At 41.1% G+C, this 18,455-nt stretch overlaps 1 non-coding gene across 1 annotated transcript; it reads right to left on the reverse strand.

Annotated features, from left to right (window-relative positions):
• Window positions 1-561: 561 nt before the first annotated feature.
• On the reverse strand, window positions 562-666 carry LOC115934234 (small nucleolar RNA U13). The gene has a single exon (XR_004070054.2). It is a non-coding gene; the product is annotated as a small nucleolar RNA U13 (small nucleolar RNA).
• Between the last annotated feature and the right edge of the window lie 17,789 nt (window positions 667-18,455).

The following is an 18,455-nucleotide window of genomic DNA, read 5'->3' on the forward strand; positions in this document are numbered from 1 at the left end:
GACACTTCTTGAGAGAAAGTTAAAAAGTACTCAACACTACATCAAAACCACAGACCCTCGAGGATAAAAGAGCCTTTGAAAGGTCAACCAGTCTGCTGTACTCTAGGTAGACTTTTCATCTTAGCTTCCCTGAGAGCTGGCAAGGCTCCTGTTTCTAAAGTTCTGCAAGCAATGTTTCCTGGGTTAGCAGCCACAAAGCCCTTCATGCATGGCATTGGTGTTTCCAGGGGAAACCATGGGGCAGTGTTAACTTTGTGTCCCTCTTGAGTCTGCCACATTATAGACTGCTGTAGTTTAGGGTCATGTTTGCAGCCATGAAGAGTGCCATTTGGTAGAAAGTCATTCATTTTTTTGCTTGCATTACACACAGCTTCTATTGGGCATATGTGAGTAAAAACAAAATTGTAAGGTAGGAAAAGTTTACCTGTCCTCCCCACCCTTCTCTTTTGGCTAGCACCTGCAGGCTTTCATCTCAAAGACTGGCTTGTCTTCACTTGTTTACAGGACAAGTGAGTTTTAGCCTTGTATTATCTCTCCTTCTACATTGACTTTTTTTTTTCATGTCAGGTGGGCAAAGTGCCAACCTGTAGGAAGAAGGTTTGAGGGAGGCACATCTTACACATAAGTGTGATACCCCAACATCATGCTCATGAATTGCAAAGGGATCTATACTGACATATTAGGCTGAATATCTCTCTCTGTCTCTCTCTCTTTCTCTGTGTGTGTGTGTGTGTGTGTAATATATATAAAACTATAAATCATCCAGTTGTAGAGGTAAAGGCCTTATGCCCTGTTAATCTAATTGTAAAATCAGAGAGGCAGGAAGTAGAGTCTATTCCAACTCCCCCACCCTTTTCTGCCCTAATCATTTTAAGATATGAACGGGGGTGGGAGCAGGAGTCAGGAAGGGGACCAGGAAAAGCATTTGGCTTGGAGACAAACATTTACAAAGGACCTCAAATTTAGGCTTTTAACGTTGCTTCCAAATGATATTATAAATACGGTCATAACACAGATACTTCTCATTCAGCTCTAAACTCACGTCCCATGATTGAACCATCCTACCTCTAGGGTGCTATAAATTAATTATATAGAAAAAACCTTAACTTCTATATTACCTGTAAATACCACAGTTATATGCCATTGCATTTTTTGAATTAAAGGGTATAATTTGTTAAATGTAAACATTAATGATATTCCACAATTTTGTGATCCTGTTTTTACAATTCCTTGAAATAATAATAGCTAAACATTTATGGAGTGCTTTTCATATGTTAGGCCTTTCACAGGAAACGTCACAATGACTCAGTAAAAGTAGGAACTATTATCACTCCATTTCACAGCTGAGGAAACTGAGGCACAGGCATGTGGGGAAATGTGCCCAAGGTTCACAGGTGATGAAGCCATGGATCTGGGATTTGAGCCCAAGCAATGTGGCTCCAGAGCAAACACGTGCAACACCCAAATCTGTTTCTTAGTTTCAAAAGTCTCATGTGGAGAGCCCCTTGTGATCTCCAAGAGGTGCTGGATGGATGGAGAACGATGTCAGAAAGGAAAGGCCAGGTGTCCCGTGAGGCTGCTGAAATACAAACTGCTGGAGCAGGGCTGGATGAAATGGCCTTTTCTGGAATCTTCCAGATGCATGTCTGTCTTCCCAGCTGTTTCCTCATCTTATTTCCTCGCTAATCTCCTGCTCCCTCTTCTCTCTCTCATCCCCAGCTTTGCCTTCACCTCTTTCCACAAGATTCCAGCATGTGGGGGCCTCAGTCCTTTCTCAGTGTTTTCTCTCTAGCTGGGCCTGGGCCTCATCCTCAGCTCCAGTCTCCACCTCGAAATTTCTCCTGCCTCAGGCTCTGGGTCACTCCTTCCGGGCCAGAGGTCTGGGGAGCAGAGCATGGGAGTGAAGAGGAACCCGTGGGCCGGAAGGAGGAAGGCAACCCAGGAGGCCTGGTCTGTACTGCCAGGGCCTGGTAACCAGCAGAGTGTGGGAGAGATGTGTGCTCTACATCACCGGTGGTGTCATGGAAACCTGCTGACACCGCAGTTCATACTTCTGTGCAGTGAGATGGAGATGATGTTATTCACTTGAATGCCAGCCAGCCTGGGCCACACAGGCAGGCCTGGTCACGGCTATTTGAATCATTAGGCCCCACAGACATAGGGGACATAAGCTTTGTAATGGCCCACAAAATGTTTGAGATCTGAAAAAATATATATAGATTACAAAACAGAAAAGTAAATCATAAAATAAAGATAAATGCCTAATTAAATGTCTGCAAACTGTAACACCATATCATCTAGTCAGCCACAAGTCAACTCATGTAAATAATATTTAATGTGGAATGTGGGTGGATTTCTGTGTGAGTTAATATGCTTGCAATGATCTGAAACTGATATTGATGCACAGGGGCTGCTCCCTTGGAGGAAGCTGGTTGTGGGGGCAGGATTACATATGTTAGAGGATTTGGATAGAGGGGAAGGCCATGGGTAGGCACCAGGGACCCTTAAAAAGGGCAGAGTGAGACAAAGGGGGCGGTATCCAAGATACCCACATGTTCCCCAAAGTGAACCCCTCCTCAGGGCCCTGCAAATCTTTTGTAAAATTCCAAAAATCCCAGTTGGTTCAACTGAGTTTCTTGCAGAAGCCATCAAAGGGAGTAGGTGGGAGATTGAGGAGGGAGGTTTGCCTCTCTCAGTATCTCTACAACAGAAACTGCCTCTGTCTACATCTGCCTGAATGTCCAGTACCTTGTAGTTCAAGCAGCCTCGCTCTCAATGCAAGAACCTCTTAATGGGTGTTCTGCTTTCATTTCTGCTTCTGTTCAATCTTCTCTCCACAAAACAGAAACACTGACCTCTTAAAAATCAGCAATCAGATCCCTTCGGACTCCCACTTAGAAGAAACGTCCACCTCCTTCTTCTGGTTACAAAGCCCTGTGTGATCTGGCCCCTTCCGGCTGCTCATCCCTCATAGCTACCCCTTCTCTCCTGAGTGCAACTAATCTCAGCCACTCAGGCCTCCCTTGTCTTTGAAATGTGCGCAGCTCAGCCTGGCCTCAAAGCTTTGGCCCTGGTGGTTCCCTTTGCCAGGAACCCCTCCTCCAGATTTACAGGCTGCCAAGCTGGCCATCCAGGCCTCGGCCAGCAGCCACCTTCAAGGGAAGACTTCCCTAACCCCCAAGGGGAAATTCACTACATCTCAGGACCTCACAGGACCCTGTTTCACTCTCTTTATCAAACTTTTCACTATCTGAAAATCTCTTTTCTTGCATTGAATTCCTCCCTTTCGTTTGTTTGCCTCTCACCCACTGGAATTTAAATTCTGCCACAACAGGAACTTGCCTGTGTTTTGCACCATTGTGTTGTTGTTATTGCCTATAATAATGCCTGGGATGTAGTAGGAGGTCAGTAAGTACTTGTTGAAAGAATGAGCTAAAAAAATGAATAAATAGGACTGAACTGACATGGCCCACAGGAGTGCAGAAATCATGGGGATATCTTGAGGTCCTGAGGTTGGGGATAAACTAATTTTTACCTAATCTGCAAGTAGTCTCCAAGTAACATCTGGTTTACATGTGTATTTAATTATACCCTATCTTGTTTCAGAAAAATTTGTCATTTTCAACGATACATATACTGTAATAATTTATTTTTAAATAGTGAATATGGGGAGGAAATAAGCATTAAAAAAACAAGATGAAATGGGGAAAAGATTAGTAATTAAACTAATATCACAAAGATCTTTTTACCTTGCCAGAAGTGGATTGCAAATTGAACATTGAACTCCTTAATAACCAGTGATAGCTTATCTATACCAAAGTCCTTAAAAAAGAGAAGATAGAAAATGCAAAATTTTCCTTATAGAATTTTTACCTGTTGGCCATGAAACATAACAACTATGTATAAAATGAGAAGTGTTCTCAATTAATGTTACTAATCTTAGTTATAGCACTAAATTTGGTTTGCCATCAATTAATATTTATCAAACATGTGCACTCAAAGAGTTTACACATTCCAACAAACTTATGTCTCTTCTTCACATCCTGCTCAAGTCAGCTGGCAGGATTCAGACCAATTCAAAACATTTCCAAGGAGCACAACCTGCAGCAAGTAGAGTTGGCAGCTCCCTTGGGTGACACGTGTCTGACTTAGCTTACTTCTAATTGGCAGAAAATTCTTACTTGAGTTAACGTACAGGCTCCTTAATATTACTGAGGCTCATTTTCTTCATGCTGCCTTCTCAGCCCTCTTCTCTAGAATAAAGCCCCTCCATTGGTTTAATTTTTTCCAAAATTTATATGTTTCCCCAAACTTTGGTCTCTTTGTTTCTGTCTTTGGAGTTTTTCATGTTCTCTCTTTCACACACATGCACACACACACATTTTTGAAAGATAGTCTAATAGCACAGTGTTGAAAGTATAAGCCATGAAATACTGACCGAGTTGCTTTGCATTTTTGTGCCTCAGTTCTTTGTTGCAATTGGGGGTGATAATTTCACCTACCTTTCAGGGTGGCTGTGAGGATTAAATGCATTTGTATATGTAAAGTGCTTAGAATATAGCCTGGTGCGTGGCAAGCACTATGTGAGCATTAGTGATGATTATGATTACATGCCATTCCCCTTTAAAATGGCCCTCCCCCCTACTTTCCAGAAACTGTGCCCCTTGGCAGAAACTGTGTTTATTCTTGCTGTCTCCAATCTCCACATCTCTGAACATGCCTGGAATTTCCTTCCACCCTTCTTTGTTTGAAGAACTCCTATTCATCCTTCACAACTAATCTTAGATGTCTCCCCCTGCAGAAAGCCTTTCTTGGCCGGGCACAGTGGCTCACGCCTGTAATCCCAGCACTTTGGGAGGCCAAGGCAGGCAGATCACGAGGTCAGGAGATCGAAACCATCCTGGCTAACACGGTGAAACCCCGTCGAGGTCAGGAGATCGAAACCATCCTGGCTAACACGGTGAAACCCCGTCTCTACTAAAAATACAAAAAATTTGCCAGGTGTGGTGGCGGGTGCCTGTAGTCCCAGCTACTCAGGAGGCTGAGGCAGGAGAATGGCATGAACCCAGGAGGCGGAGCTGGCAGTGAGCTGAGACCACGCCACTGCACTCCAGCCTGGGTGACAGAGCGAGACTCCGTCTCAAAAAAAAAAAAAAAGAGCCTTTCTTAATTGACACTGCCTCCCCTGGGCTCTCCTAGCAGCCGGTGCATACTTCTAGATCACAGGACTCAGAACACTGTGAGGTGTTATCTGTTTACTTGTCTGTCTCCGCAAAGGACTGTTGGGACAAGAGCCAGGACATATTGGTTGCTATATAGTGGTTGCTCTGTTCAATGCTGGTTGAACTAAAATGAGTACAGAACTGATTCCGTGGGGGGAAAAAAGCAACCAACAAAATGACAGCATCACATTCTCATATATATCATACTTAAACAATCCAGTATCATGCTTGCTTTTCTGGCTGGGACTAAAAGAAACTACTTATTTTTATTCTTTGTCATTTAAACAAATTGAGATTTAACTCATCGTTGCAGGAGATGAAGCCTTATTTCTCTTACAAAATAAAAACCATTTCAGGGAAGTGGTATAAAGTGTTGGACAGAACCCTTTACTGGTCACTGGATTTGAGCCCCACTACTGCCCCTCCTAGTTGTGAGATTTGGTGCAAATTAGTGAATCTTCCTGGACTTCAGTTTTCTCATCTGTAAAATGGGTATTGTGGTACCTGCCTTGTCTCCCTCTCACATTTCTTGTGAAGATCAGATGTAGTGGTAGATGTGAACGTGCTTTTACAATACTAGATCACACCTCTGTAGATGTGAGATAATGTATTATTTGGAAAGAAATCTTGGAGTTAGACACCTATTCCAATAAGGGGTAGGGAACTATTCTAGCTGCAAGGTTAACTGTAGACATTAGTCCTTTTGAATCAAGATTCAACCGTAAAGCAATTTATATTCATTAGGTGTTAAGAGGTGTCCCAATATATTTCACATAAATGGCACTGTTTTGAGAGGCAGGGTGTGTCTCTGCAGGCTTGTTCGGTGTTCCTAGGGAAGAGGATAACTATGTAACTTCATCAAGGGGATGTGGGGGCAGGGCTGGACAGTAGGGGCAAATGCCAGGGTGCACACTCCAAACACAGGGCTGTGCCAATTATGACTATTTTTACACGACCACTGAACTCTGAAAACTTACCATATAACAATTTGTCAGCTAGAAGATGTCTACATGCTAGTCCTTTAATTTTTCTTTGCTGCTTTCTAATTTTACTGTGATGATAACAAAATGAAACCACAGCACTTCCATCAGAAATCAGAGCATGTCCGTGAATAACTAACAGACTGCATACAGTTTTCCCAGTGAATTCTCAAAGCCAAACGTGGGTTGGCTTTTGTATATAAATTGCCAGTGCGCCTTTTCCATTCCGGTGGGAGCTCTCTGAAGGGAACATTACAGCTGTGATGAATAACAGTCCCTCTAAAGAAGCTGGCGTGAAGCACGCATTTCATCCCACTGAATGGAACACTGCGCCTGCCGCCAAATGTTGCTGGGTCTCCCACAATTAAATAAATATATACATATGTTGCTTGGCTTTGTTTCCAAGTCTTAGGCTCTATAGAAACCAAGCACTTTATTACTATTAATAATACTATGGTTATAATAGATGCAGAGCCAAGGAATGGTACTTTGTCCTTAGTGGTTTTGATGAAAGTTCCCATTGTTCATTACTTATTTCTTACAACAACCTTTAACCCCTTGTTTACCACTATAATAAATGACAGTATTTTTCCAATATACGTTATCTCTATGTAGCGAATATTTTGATCAATTAATCTATAAAAATGATAACGTCTACCTCAGAGACCAGAATAATCATAGTTAACATTTATTATGTGCCAAGCATTTTTCTAATTATTGTTATACCCATTTTGCAGGAGAGGAAACTGAGGTTCAGGGAGATTAAATTACTTCTCTAACATGGCATAGCTGGAATTTGAACCCAGACCCCTATGTTCTAATGCTTCTCCATGTAAGTAAAACCCCAAACCACTGTACAATGAATTCTCTTTGCCTTTTACTGCCAAACAGTGACAGAATCACAACTATTCCTGTGTCTAGAAAGGTTTTTTTTAGAGACATAACACTTGTTACTGGCTCTCAGTAATGATTGTCAAGATACTTTGTTTTTGAAATGCCACTTAAAAAACCCAAGATATTATTTAGACCCAAACAAGAGACTATGGAGTAAATATCTAGTTTTCTGTTTCATTAAAAAATTCTATTATCTGTAATTCTTGAAGATAACATCACCTGCCCTTTGGACAATTCCTATCAATTTTAGTTTGTCTTGTTACTCTCCACTCTCCCTACCCTCCCACTCACCTGAAGGCTGTTATGGAAACTGCCGTTCAATGGCCTGGCTCCCTGCCACCTCACCCCCAGCCGCAGTGAGCATATTGCCTATGGGATTGGATCCAAATTCATCATGTCAAAGCCCTCATTAATGTGGTTTCATCTTACTTATCCATTCTTATTTCCTTCAATTTGTCCACATCTACCCTGACTTTCAATCTAGAGCAACTCCTTTCTGCCCTTCGGATATGCCCTGCTTACTCCTTCTGATTCCACATCTTTGATCATGCAGTCCCCACTCTGCGAAGTACTCAACCCCAACATATAAAGACCCTTCAAGACCCATTTCTTCCTTGAAGCCAACTATTTTAGTACACCCCCATCTTGCTTTCCCCTAACTTTCTTCCTATTTCAAATATAGCTATTAACAGTTAGTTGAGCTATCAATTATTCTTTAAGGCATTGCTAAACAGGTGACATTTGGGACTCCCAAATATATTGTCACCTCCTTAAGGACAGGGCCCACCTTATGTGTTCTCTCATATCCTCCAGAATATCCAGCACAATGCGGAGGAAACATTAGGTACTCAATATATACTCACTGGGTAATGAAGATTGGAAATAGTCAAACTTGCATTTAAAAATCTTAGGTTTTTAATTTATAGCACACTTATTAATTTTATAATTTTATTTAAGTAATACTCTAAAACAATCTGAATGTACAAGAGCAAGTGTTATTTAAGGAATAATACATCCATACAATGGAAATAATATGTAGCTATTTTAAAAAGTGTTGTTTAGTTTAATGAGATCCCATTTGTCAATTGTGGCTTTTGTTGCCCTTGCTTTTTGTGTTTTAGACATGAACTCCTTGCCCATGCCTATGTCCTGAATGGTAACGCCTAGGTTTTCTTCTAGGGTTTTTATGGTTTTAGGTCTAACGTTTAAGTCTTTAATCCATCTTGAATTGATTTTTGTATAAGGTGTAAGGAAGGGATCCAGTTTCAGCTTTCTACATATGGCTAGCCAGTTTTCCCAGCACCATTTATTCAATAGGGAATCCTTTCCCCATTGCTTGTTTTTCTCAGGTTTGTCAAAGATCAGATAGTTGTAGATATGCGGCGTTATTTCTGAGGGCTCTGTTCTGTTCCATTGATCTATATCTCTGTTTTGGTACCAGTACCATGCTGTTTTGGTTACTGTAGCCTTGTAGTATAGTTTGAAGTCAGGTAGTGTGATGCCTCCAGCTTTGTTCTTTTGGCTTAGGATTGACTTGGCGATGCGGGCTCTTTTTTGGTTCCATATGAACTTTAAAGTAGTTTTTTCCAATTCTGTGAAGAAAGTCATTGGTAGCTTGATGGGGATGGCATTGAATCTATAAATTACCTTGCGCAGTATGGCCATTTTCACGATATTGATTCTTCCTACCCGTGAGCATGGAATGTTCTTCCATTTGTTTCTATCCTCTTTTATTTCGTTGAGCAGTGGTTTGTAGTTCTCCTTGAAGAGGTCCTTCACGTCCCTTGTAAGTTGGATTCCTAAGTATTTTGTTCTCTTTGAAGCAATTGTGAATGGGAGTTCACTCATGATTTGGCTCTCTGTTTGTCTGTTATTGGTGTATAAGAATGCTTGTGATTTTTGTACATTGATTTTGTATCCTGAGACTTTGCTGAAGTTGTGGATCTAATTAAACTAAAGAGCTTCTGCACAGCAAAAGAAACTACCATCAGAGTGAACAGACAACCTACAAAATGGGAGAAAATTTTCGCAACCTACTCAGCTGACAAAGGGCTAATATCCAGAATCTACAATGAACTCAAACAAATTTACAAGAAAAAAACAAACAACCCCATCAAAAAGTGGGCAAAGGATATGAATAAGACACTTCTCAAAAGAAGACATTTATGCAGCCAAAAGACACATGAAAAAATGCTCATCATCACTGGCCATCAGAAAAATGCAAATCAAAACCACAATAAGATACCATCTCACACCAGTTAGAATGGCAATCATTAAAAAGTCAGGAAACAACAGGTGCTGGAGAGGATGTGGAGAAATAGGAACACTTTTACACTGTTGGTGAGACTGTAAACTAGCTCAACCATTGTGGAAGTCAGTGTGGCGATTCCTCAGGGATCTAGAACTAGAAATACCATTTGACCCAGCCATCCCATTACTGGGTATATACCCAAAGGACTATAAATCATGCTGCTATAAAGATACATGCACACGTATGTTTATTGCGGCACTATTCACAATAGCAAAGACTTGGAACCAACCCAAATGTTCAACAATGATAGACTGGATTAAGAAAATGTGGCACATATACACCACGGAATACTATGCAGCCATAAAAAATGATGAGTTCATGTCCTTTGTAGGGACATGGATGAAATTGGAAAACATCATTCTCAGTAAACTATCGCAAGGACAAAAAAACCAAACACCACATGTTCTCACTCACAGTTGGGAATTGAACAATGAGAACACATGGATACAGGAAGGGGAACATCACACTCTGGGGATGGTTGTGGGGTGAGGGGAGAGGGGAGGGATAGCATTAGGAGATATACCTAATGCTAAATGACGAGTTAATGGGTGCAGCACATCAGCATGGCACATGTATACATATGTAACTAACCTGCACATTGTGCACATGTATCCTAAAACTTAAAGTATAATAATAATAATAATAATAAAATAAAAAATAAAAAGTGTTCTTTCAGAAATATTATGATGTCAAATGCTTTGTGATACATTGGTAAATTTTTAAAATGTTACAAAAACCATGTTCAGAATATTCTCAATTTGGAAATGAAAACTCCAATATTAACCAATATTAAAAAGTGCTAACCATAAACGAAAAGACTAATAATTCACACTTTGAAAAAAGCATATACCTTTAACAGAGTATGGGGCAAGCCTGACAGAGGACTCAAATCCAGAAGATATACAAGAATTCTTACAAATCAATAAGAAAAAGGGGACAGTAACATTTAAAAGATGGGCAAAAGGCTTGAACAGGCATAAACAAGGTGTCCAGCTGGTCAATAAACAAATGAAAATGTGCCCAACACCATTAGTTATCAGAAAAATGCAAATAAAAACCATAATGAGATACCAGTACACACCAACTGGATGGCAAGGATAAAAACAGAACAAAAAACAAAAAACTGAAAATATCAAGTGTTGGCAAGGATAGGGAGCAACTTTCTGGGACTTCTATTACCATTCTTTTATGAAGAATCCCTTGTTTCTTCTATTCAATGACTTTGTATTTCTTAGTTTATCTTCTATTTTTGCTGGTATCTGTATTCTTTGGTGCTTTCCTAAGAAAGAATGGATAAGACTTAAATTTTTGAGTACTCTTACAATTTTTATGGTATTTATCCATTATCTTCTCTTTTGTTTTTGTTTTTGAGACAGAGTCTCACACTGTTGTCCAGGCTGGAGTGCAGTGGCATGATCTCGGCTCACTGCAACCTCCACCTCCCAGGTTCAAGCAATTCTCCTGCCTCAGCCTCCCAAGTAGCTGGGACTACAGGTGTGTGGCATCATGCCCAGCTAATTTTTATATTTTTAGTAGAGATGGGGTTTCACCATGTTGGCTAGGCTGGTCTTGAACTCCTGACTTCAAGTGATCCGCCCACCTCAGCCTCCCAAAGTGCTGGGATTACAGGCATGAGCCACCATTGTGCCGGGCCTCCATTGTCTTCTACTGTCTAGTGTTGCTGCTGAGAAAGCTGAAGCCCATTTTGAAATAATCACCAAAAGCTTTATGATCTTTTCTTGTCCCTGGTGTTCTAGAATTTTTAAATGATCAGCCTTAGTTTGGGTCTTTTTTCTTTTTCCCACTGTGATGGACTTTCCAGGATCCACCCCTTTCCATATGAAACTCACATCCTCAAGTTCTGAAAAATGTCTACAATTTCCTCCATCTCAGCCCCACACATCCCTCATTTTCCCTTTCTGGATTACAGGTGACCATTGGACCTCCTGGGTTATTACTTTTCTTTCTCTCTTTTATTTCATTTCTTGGCTTCTTATTGTTCTACTTATAGTAGATTTTCTTAACTTTATCATTCTTCCCTTGACATTTTCATCTCATTTTTAGTGATAATAATCACTGAGATTTTTATTTTGGCTATCATAGTTTAAATTTCTATGAGCTTTTCCTTATTATTGGAATGTATCTTTTTTCCTAGGCTTGATTTGGTTAGCGAATACAAACAACTTCTCTTTTTTCCCGTAGAAAATAAATTATAATTGTTCCAATATTTTCTTCTTCTCACTTCATTATCTCATTCATATACATTCCCATAGTCTGCATATTTGTTTTGGTGTCACTTTCTTGTATATTGGAGGATTTTTCTATTGTTGGTGATCCTTGGCCTCTGTTCATATTTTAGAGGGAGGAATTAAAATGTGTAAAAGTATATATACTGCACGTATCACCCGGTGGGCCTCTCTGTTGAATTATCAAGAAGAAAAAATGGCAAATTTTATTTTTAAAAATGTCGTGCAATGATTTCCAAATAAAAAAGTAACCTGTTCAATACCAAAGACTCATGAATAATAAAAATTTTGGTCATGAATAAGTGGGTAGATGCAGAAGTAAATTATTGAATTCTAGAATCCAGTTTAACTCTACACTGTAGAGGAAAAGTTGAGGTGGTAGATCCTCAGTAAAGCAGCTCCATGGTTTATAAAAAAAGTATAACAGCTCTCTTCATTCTGAGCAGGTAAACAGAGTTCTTTTTAAAGTGATTGTGGAGAAAATGAATCTGACAGAATATTTAAAAACTCATTGGTGCCTGTTGGAAAACCTTGAAAGATATTATAATTTGAAGACAAATTTGTTAGTATAGCGTACACTTCCTCACAATTTCCTTCTTTTCTTTAGCCATCTTATAAAAATTTGCACTTAAAAGCACCTTGGCTGCTGAAGAGTTCTGTGGCTTGTTGGATTATTTTCCTTTCACCTCATGGTTTCACTTCACCTAGTAATTAAAACTGTAGAAAACCAAAAAGAGGCAAATAAGAATCATATTCCTCAACGTTGCTTTTCCTGTCGTTAGCAGAAAGTCGTCAAAGTATAACATTTTTAAAAGTTTTTCAGAAGATATTGAATTCATTGAGACATTCAAGAGAAATGAAACTTGTAAACACCATCAAAGCCTCATGAATTCCTTTTACATATTTGCAATTAACTCATTTTGTCATAGCAGCCTCATTAATTCATCATCTTTGTTTTTTGCCCCTTTTCCTTTTCTCTTATTATAACTTACAGGTCACCCCAATACATAAGTACAGCTTTGGTCATTGTTTGCTGGCTCTCCTGTCTGATATATTTGGGGGAAGGAAGTCACAAATAGTGACTGCTGGCTTCACACAGGTGCTTGCAGAAGGGATCATTGATTAATGAGAGTCTCATATTGAAGGGGATTACTTGGCTGGGTTTTTTACAGCTTGATTCTCTGCCCAATGAGTAATGGCAGAAAGTATTCACTTGCCTAAAGATGATTCCTTGTATATTATATCAGAAAGCAGCTAAGGATTGTAACTTAACTTGTAAGATATAATTTGAGATTTTTAAATGGAGAAAGTGCAGCCAGAAGACAAATTGACGTGGCATGGGGAATTAAGTACCGCTGAGGGCAAAGTCATCCTGGCTAATATGGTGCAGTGGTGCTTGCTCTTAGCTGCATATCACTTTAGAATCATTTGGGGAACTTCTAAACAAGCACCCATAGGTGGGCTCTGTTCCAGTTCAATGGAAACTGGATCCCTGGGAGGGGGCCTGAGAATTAGCATATTGCAAGGTTCCCCAGGTGATTCTGATGCACTGTGAGGGTTAAGAATTGCTGATACAGGACAAGATACATTATGCAGGAATAGGAATAATTAAGCTCCCTCTGTCTCCCCAACTCTGTATAAGACACTTCATGGGAGAATATGCAAAGACATAGAAGGCATGGCTCTCACAGGATTTTGTAATCTATATCAGAGGCAAGATAAGCACAGAATAGCTGAGAGCAGCATAAGGCAATATCTCATCATGCGGACATTATACCTACAGGGATTCTGGGGAGGAAAGACCATGGTGGGTGAGGATGGTTTGGAGGCTTCACAGGGAAAGTGTTGACTTAGGGCTTTGTGGGGAGTAGGAAGGGGGCGTTCACTGCAGGTGAGACAGAAAGCAAAGGAAAGAGTGTGCTGGGGTGGTGGGGAAGAGCTAGTGGACTGTCCTGGGGCTGTGGTTTAGGTTTGGTTTACTCTATTCTCATTACCAGCCTCCACTGAGCACTTTACATCAATGTTTACTGGAACTCCTCTGTGATGTGTCATTACAGATGAAGAAACTGGGCCTTCAAGGCTTAAGTAACTTGCTCAGTGTCTAGTTCCCTTTTCTGTCAGAAAATCCAGGTGAGGGTCATCAAGCCGACCTGGTCCCAAGGGGGGAGGTCGGAAAACTCATTATCTGCAGTTGTGACATCAGTGGGCTGGAGCATTTGCAGGGGCAAAGTGGAGAAGCAGCAGCAAACTGGCCTCTAATGCGAGAGAACCTGAAGCCCTCGTCAGGATCCCAGGTGAGGATCAAGAGACTCAGATAAGCTGGGGCCACCAGACCTGGGGCAGGTCAGGAGTTATTCAGACCCAACACTGGAGATGGAAGTCCTGCCTACTGTCAGGCTCTTCCATGCTCCTGGAGGCAGGCTTGCGTGTGAAGCAGAAAGTTCTGACATGGCCTCCTGGATGCCACAAATATCTTATAACCTCAAAAAAAAAATAGCATTCTTTTCTTGTTGTTTTCTATTATTATGTAAAAATATCATATACCATTAAGCAACGTGCACCTCAGCCTGCCTTACACATTCCTGACCCTTTGAGCTATAAAGAGACATTTATGGCACCTGGGGTAAACAGCAGGAGATGTTCTTCTCCAAATCAATTTTATAATTCATGATAGGGCTCACAGATGGGCATTATTAACAGTGCACACCATCTGGCAGCTTCCCACTTTAAATCATTACTCTTGCTAAATAGATGTTAAGCTTTCAAAATCATTATTTACAATTTTTGTGTCGTCTAAGTTTCATGCCTTAGCTACAAGCCTTTTCCAATGTTTGGCTTCTGTTCTTCTCCTGCTCCAGTCAGAGATTGGGTACAGCTCAGGCATGGGATAAGGGCGGATGTTGCACAGATACTGGTATGAAAACAACTGAGTTTAATGGCTTACTTCTCAGGGTCATGAAATAACGTTAAAGTTTTAATGTTTATGGCATTCAAGAGGCCATGCCCAAACAGTATAAACATTTTATGTGATATTATGAGTCCCCTAAGGTACCCAGGAGAGACAGGAGTCTGGTAGAATCAAAGCAAGCAAGTGGTATAGATGCAATTTGAATTCAGTCTGTGTGATACTAAAAAATTTCTTTCTACCATATTATGCCCTGGCTACCTAGACACTATGTGCACTGCAAAGAGGCATCAGCTATGGTTCTTGTCTTCCAGGAGTTTTCAGTTTAGCTGTACTGACAGGCCGAAACATGAGAAGATAAATAACAACTCATGATTGGCATCAGACTAAAGCCAAACAAGATGAAGGCACATTAAGTGCTGAAGAAAACCAATTCTCCAGTGATTCTCTTTGAAACTTACTGTTCTAGATTATTCGAGATTGAATCTGCATTTCCACTATTTAGTTTTTATTATTTATATTTTTCAAACAGGTATTACAAGCACATGGCAAAATATTTATTGTATTTTTTTAGAGACAGGATCTTGCTCTGTCACCCAGGCTGGAGTGTAGTGGCATGATCATAGCTCATGCAGCTTCAAACTCCTGGCCTCAAACAATCCTCTTGACTCAGCCTCTGGAGTAGCCAGGACTGCAGGTGTGTGCTACCATCCCAGGTTTTTTTTGTTTTGTTTTTTTGTTTTTAGTGTTAGGGTCTTTTTATGTTGCCCAGGCTGGTCTTGACTCTTTGTCTCAAGCAATCCTCCCATCTCGGCCTCCTAAAGTGCTGGGGTTACAGATGTGAGCCACCACACCTGGTTTCAAAATGTTTAAATGATGCAAAAGGATAGACAGCAAATAATGTTTCCCACCTCTATCGCCCAGGATCCTAGCAGAAAACCAAATTTACCTCCAGAAGCTTCAAATTTAGAGGCTTTACTGAAGGGACTGCTTACAGAGGTGTAGGGTTAAGGGGAAAAAAACAAGAGATGTGGAGGCCCCAGAGACTGACAACAGCCTGAGGAAGGAAAGAGTGTTAGTGGAGCCCAGTGAGAGTCGGAGCCTTGGAGGACTTAGCTGTGGACAGACACAGCTATTGTGAGACACGGCACCAAAGTGGGGAGGGAGCGTGGAAGGAATAGCTCGTCTTTCTCACTCTCAGATCTTTTGCTGGTGCATCCCAATGGTCAAACCCAAGAGGAAGTCAACCACCAAGGAAAAAGCGTGATGGAGGCTTTGGAGGACACTCTGGCCAGGGCAGAGAGGAGGGCAGGAATGTGATCTTGGGTGGTGTTGGGTTGGGGCAGGACCCACAGAACAACCAACATAGCACTACCCTATCCCTCAGTCCCCTGAGGCAACAATTCCAGTAGACTCTTGAACAACATGGTTTGAACTTTGTGGATCCACTTATATGTGGATTTTTTTTCACCCAAACTAAGCGCATCAAAAATACAGCATTTGTGGGATTAGAAATCTGAGTGTGTACAAGGCTGGCTTTTGGTATAGTAGTGTTCTGCAGGTCCAACTGTGGGACTTGAAGAGTGTGTGGATTTGAGTATACATGTGGGGTCCTCGAAACAATCCCTTACATATACTGAGAGAGAACTATATTAGCATTTTCTTTGTAACCATCCAGAAATAGTCAATGCATGTACAAGCTACAATGTCTATGCCAACCCATTTTCTATACGAATAGTAGGAAACTCTTCCCCGACTATCCCCCACCCCCCGCCCCACCCACTCTTGCTTTTTATCACTCAACAGTCATATTTCTTGGATTTGGGCCCATTCCAGCATCCACAGAACTACCTTGTTGGATACCAAGGGTTCTGAAAGCATGGTCTCTGAATGGACAGCATCAGCATAACGTGGGATCTTGTTAGAAAGGCAAAGAATTAGAAACTTGGTGGATGAGGCTCAGCAATTCATGCTTTAACAAGCTCTCTGGGTCCTTCTGATGCATATCCAGATCCAGAGTTCTAAACTTTGTGAATGAGGCTGGGGTCCCACCTGATCAAGCCTGCTGGCCATTCACGCGTTGATGTACCCAAGCAATCAGTGGACAGAGGTCCACATTATCAGGCCATGTCTTTCCACTGAAGCTACTGGGTAATAAAAACAAAAAGCATTAAGCATTGATTCTGTATCTGATATCAGTTCTCAGTGCAAACCTGGAAACAGCATGGAAAGGAAAGACTCACTCCCTTCCTAGTGGTACATATCATTTTCTCCCTGTCTTTTCACATTGTTAGTTCTTTAGATGCAGACACTGGGTTTTAATAGGTTTGGTTGGGTGTGTGATGCAATACAAGCTAAATATAATCATGAAGATGCACAATCACCACATGCTTAGGGTTGGCATCTGCTTGGAACCCACAACTATGAGACTCGCTACCCGCCCTGGTTCCTAAGGTCACTGACTCCCTCAGGAGGGCCCTGCCAGGCACTGCTTAGCCATCGTTTACTGTGGCTCAAATACCTACAGCATATACAGCAATGGCCTACACAGAAATGGACATCTTGTCCTCACAAAGATTACAAAACAGCCTGAAGCTTTGCAGGCACCTGCTGGTTTGTGATCCTAGGACTGTCTATGCACCTTGGTTTCCCCATCTGTAAAATGGCAGTGACAGAAAAGGCAGAGCTTGCTCAACTCTGGGGACATATTCAGGTAGAATGATGCAATGTGACTAGCATCCCCTGAAGGCTGAGGGTTGAATGAAAGATGAAACATGAAACCTTTCACCTGGTGCCTGGTCTGTACTGGCCTGAACCACCCAGCTGTGTGACAGTCAGCTGCTCAGGAAAGTGCAGGGTGAATCAGTCGGAAGTTGAGTCCAGGCTCCTTTCTTTCTTACAACTTTGTGACTCCCGCAAGCTCATTCCCCTAGAGGCATCACTTTCATGTATTGTCTGGAGCAGTTCCTGGTACATTATTGGCACGTAATAAATATTTGTTGAAATAATGAATGTGCACTTATGGATCTCAGTTTCTTACTTTACATAATGGGGACAATGATGTACCTCATGGGAATGAATTGGGATTAATTGAGAAAACAGTTTAAAGAGACCTGATACACATATGCAGATAATTGAAATTGGTCCCCTTCCTTACACCAGATACAAAAATTAACTCAGCATGGATTAAAGACTTAAATTTAAAACCCCAAATCAAAAAATCAAAGTGACATGTTGCTACTGATGAAAGCTGGCTCAGAGGACATGGCTTAAGCATGTGAACACATGGGTCCTAACACTCCACTCAATTTAAGACCCTGCACAGATTCTTTGGACATACTGGACCACTTCAGGCCTTCCCTGCAAGGGCCATTTCCATAAACTTATGTGTGAAGTTGCAGAGTCAGCCTCCCTCTGTAGCTGGGAGGACCAGACAGAGCTGAGTATTTTCAGGCCCTTCTCCCAAATGCAGCGTTCAGTTAAGTTGGCTCCCCCAGGGATGAGAGTGTGAAGGGACATAAAGATGCTCCTGGAAGAAAATGCTAAGGGAACCCTCCCCAAATGAAGCGGTTAATCAACCCCTTCGATGGAAAACTAAGGGGACATGGGAAGGATATGTCCCCTCTGCTAACATTTCTTATCTTGGACCTGTGTGCTTTATGCTTTTCTGTAATATTGGAATACTTTATCAAGTGCCAGTGAAAAAGAATTTTATTTCCTTCTTTTTATTTCTTTTGATTGATCTTAGATATGAAAATTTTTATTGGGAAAGACTGTATATATATTTGGCTACTATAGCGGGCATATTAATTACCTATTGTGCCATAATCAATGATCCCATACTGCAGAAACTTAAAACAGCAATAAATATTTATTATTTCACATAGTTTCTGCAAG

Source organism: Gorilla gorilla, chromosome 2 (genome assembly GCF_029281585.2).
Source record: "Gorilla gorilla gorilla isolate KB3781 chromosome 2, NHGRI_mGorGor1-v2.1_pri, whole genome shotgun sequence".
Taxonomy (NCBI): Eukaryota; Metazoa; Chordata; class Mammalia; order Primates; family Hominidae; genus Gorilla; species Gorilla gorilla.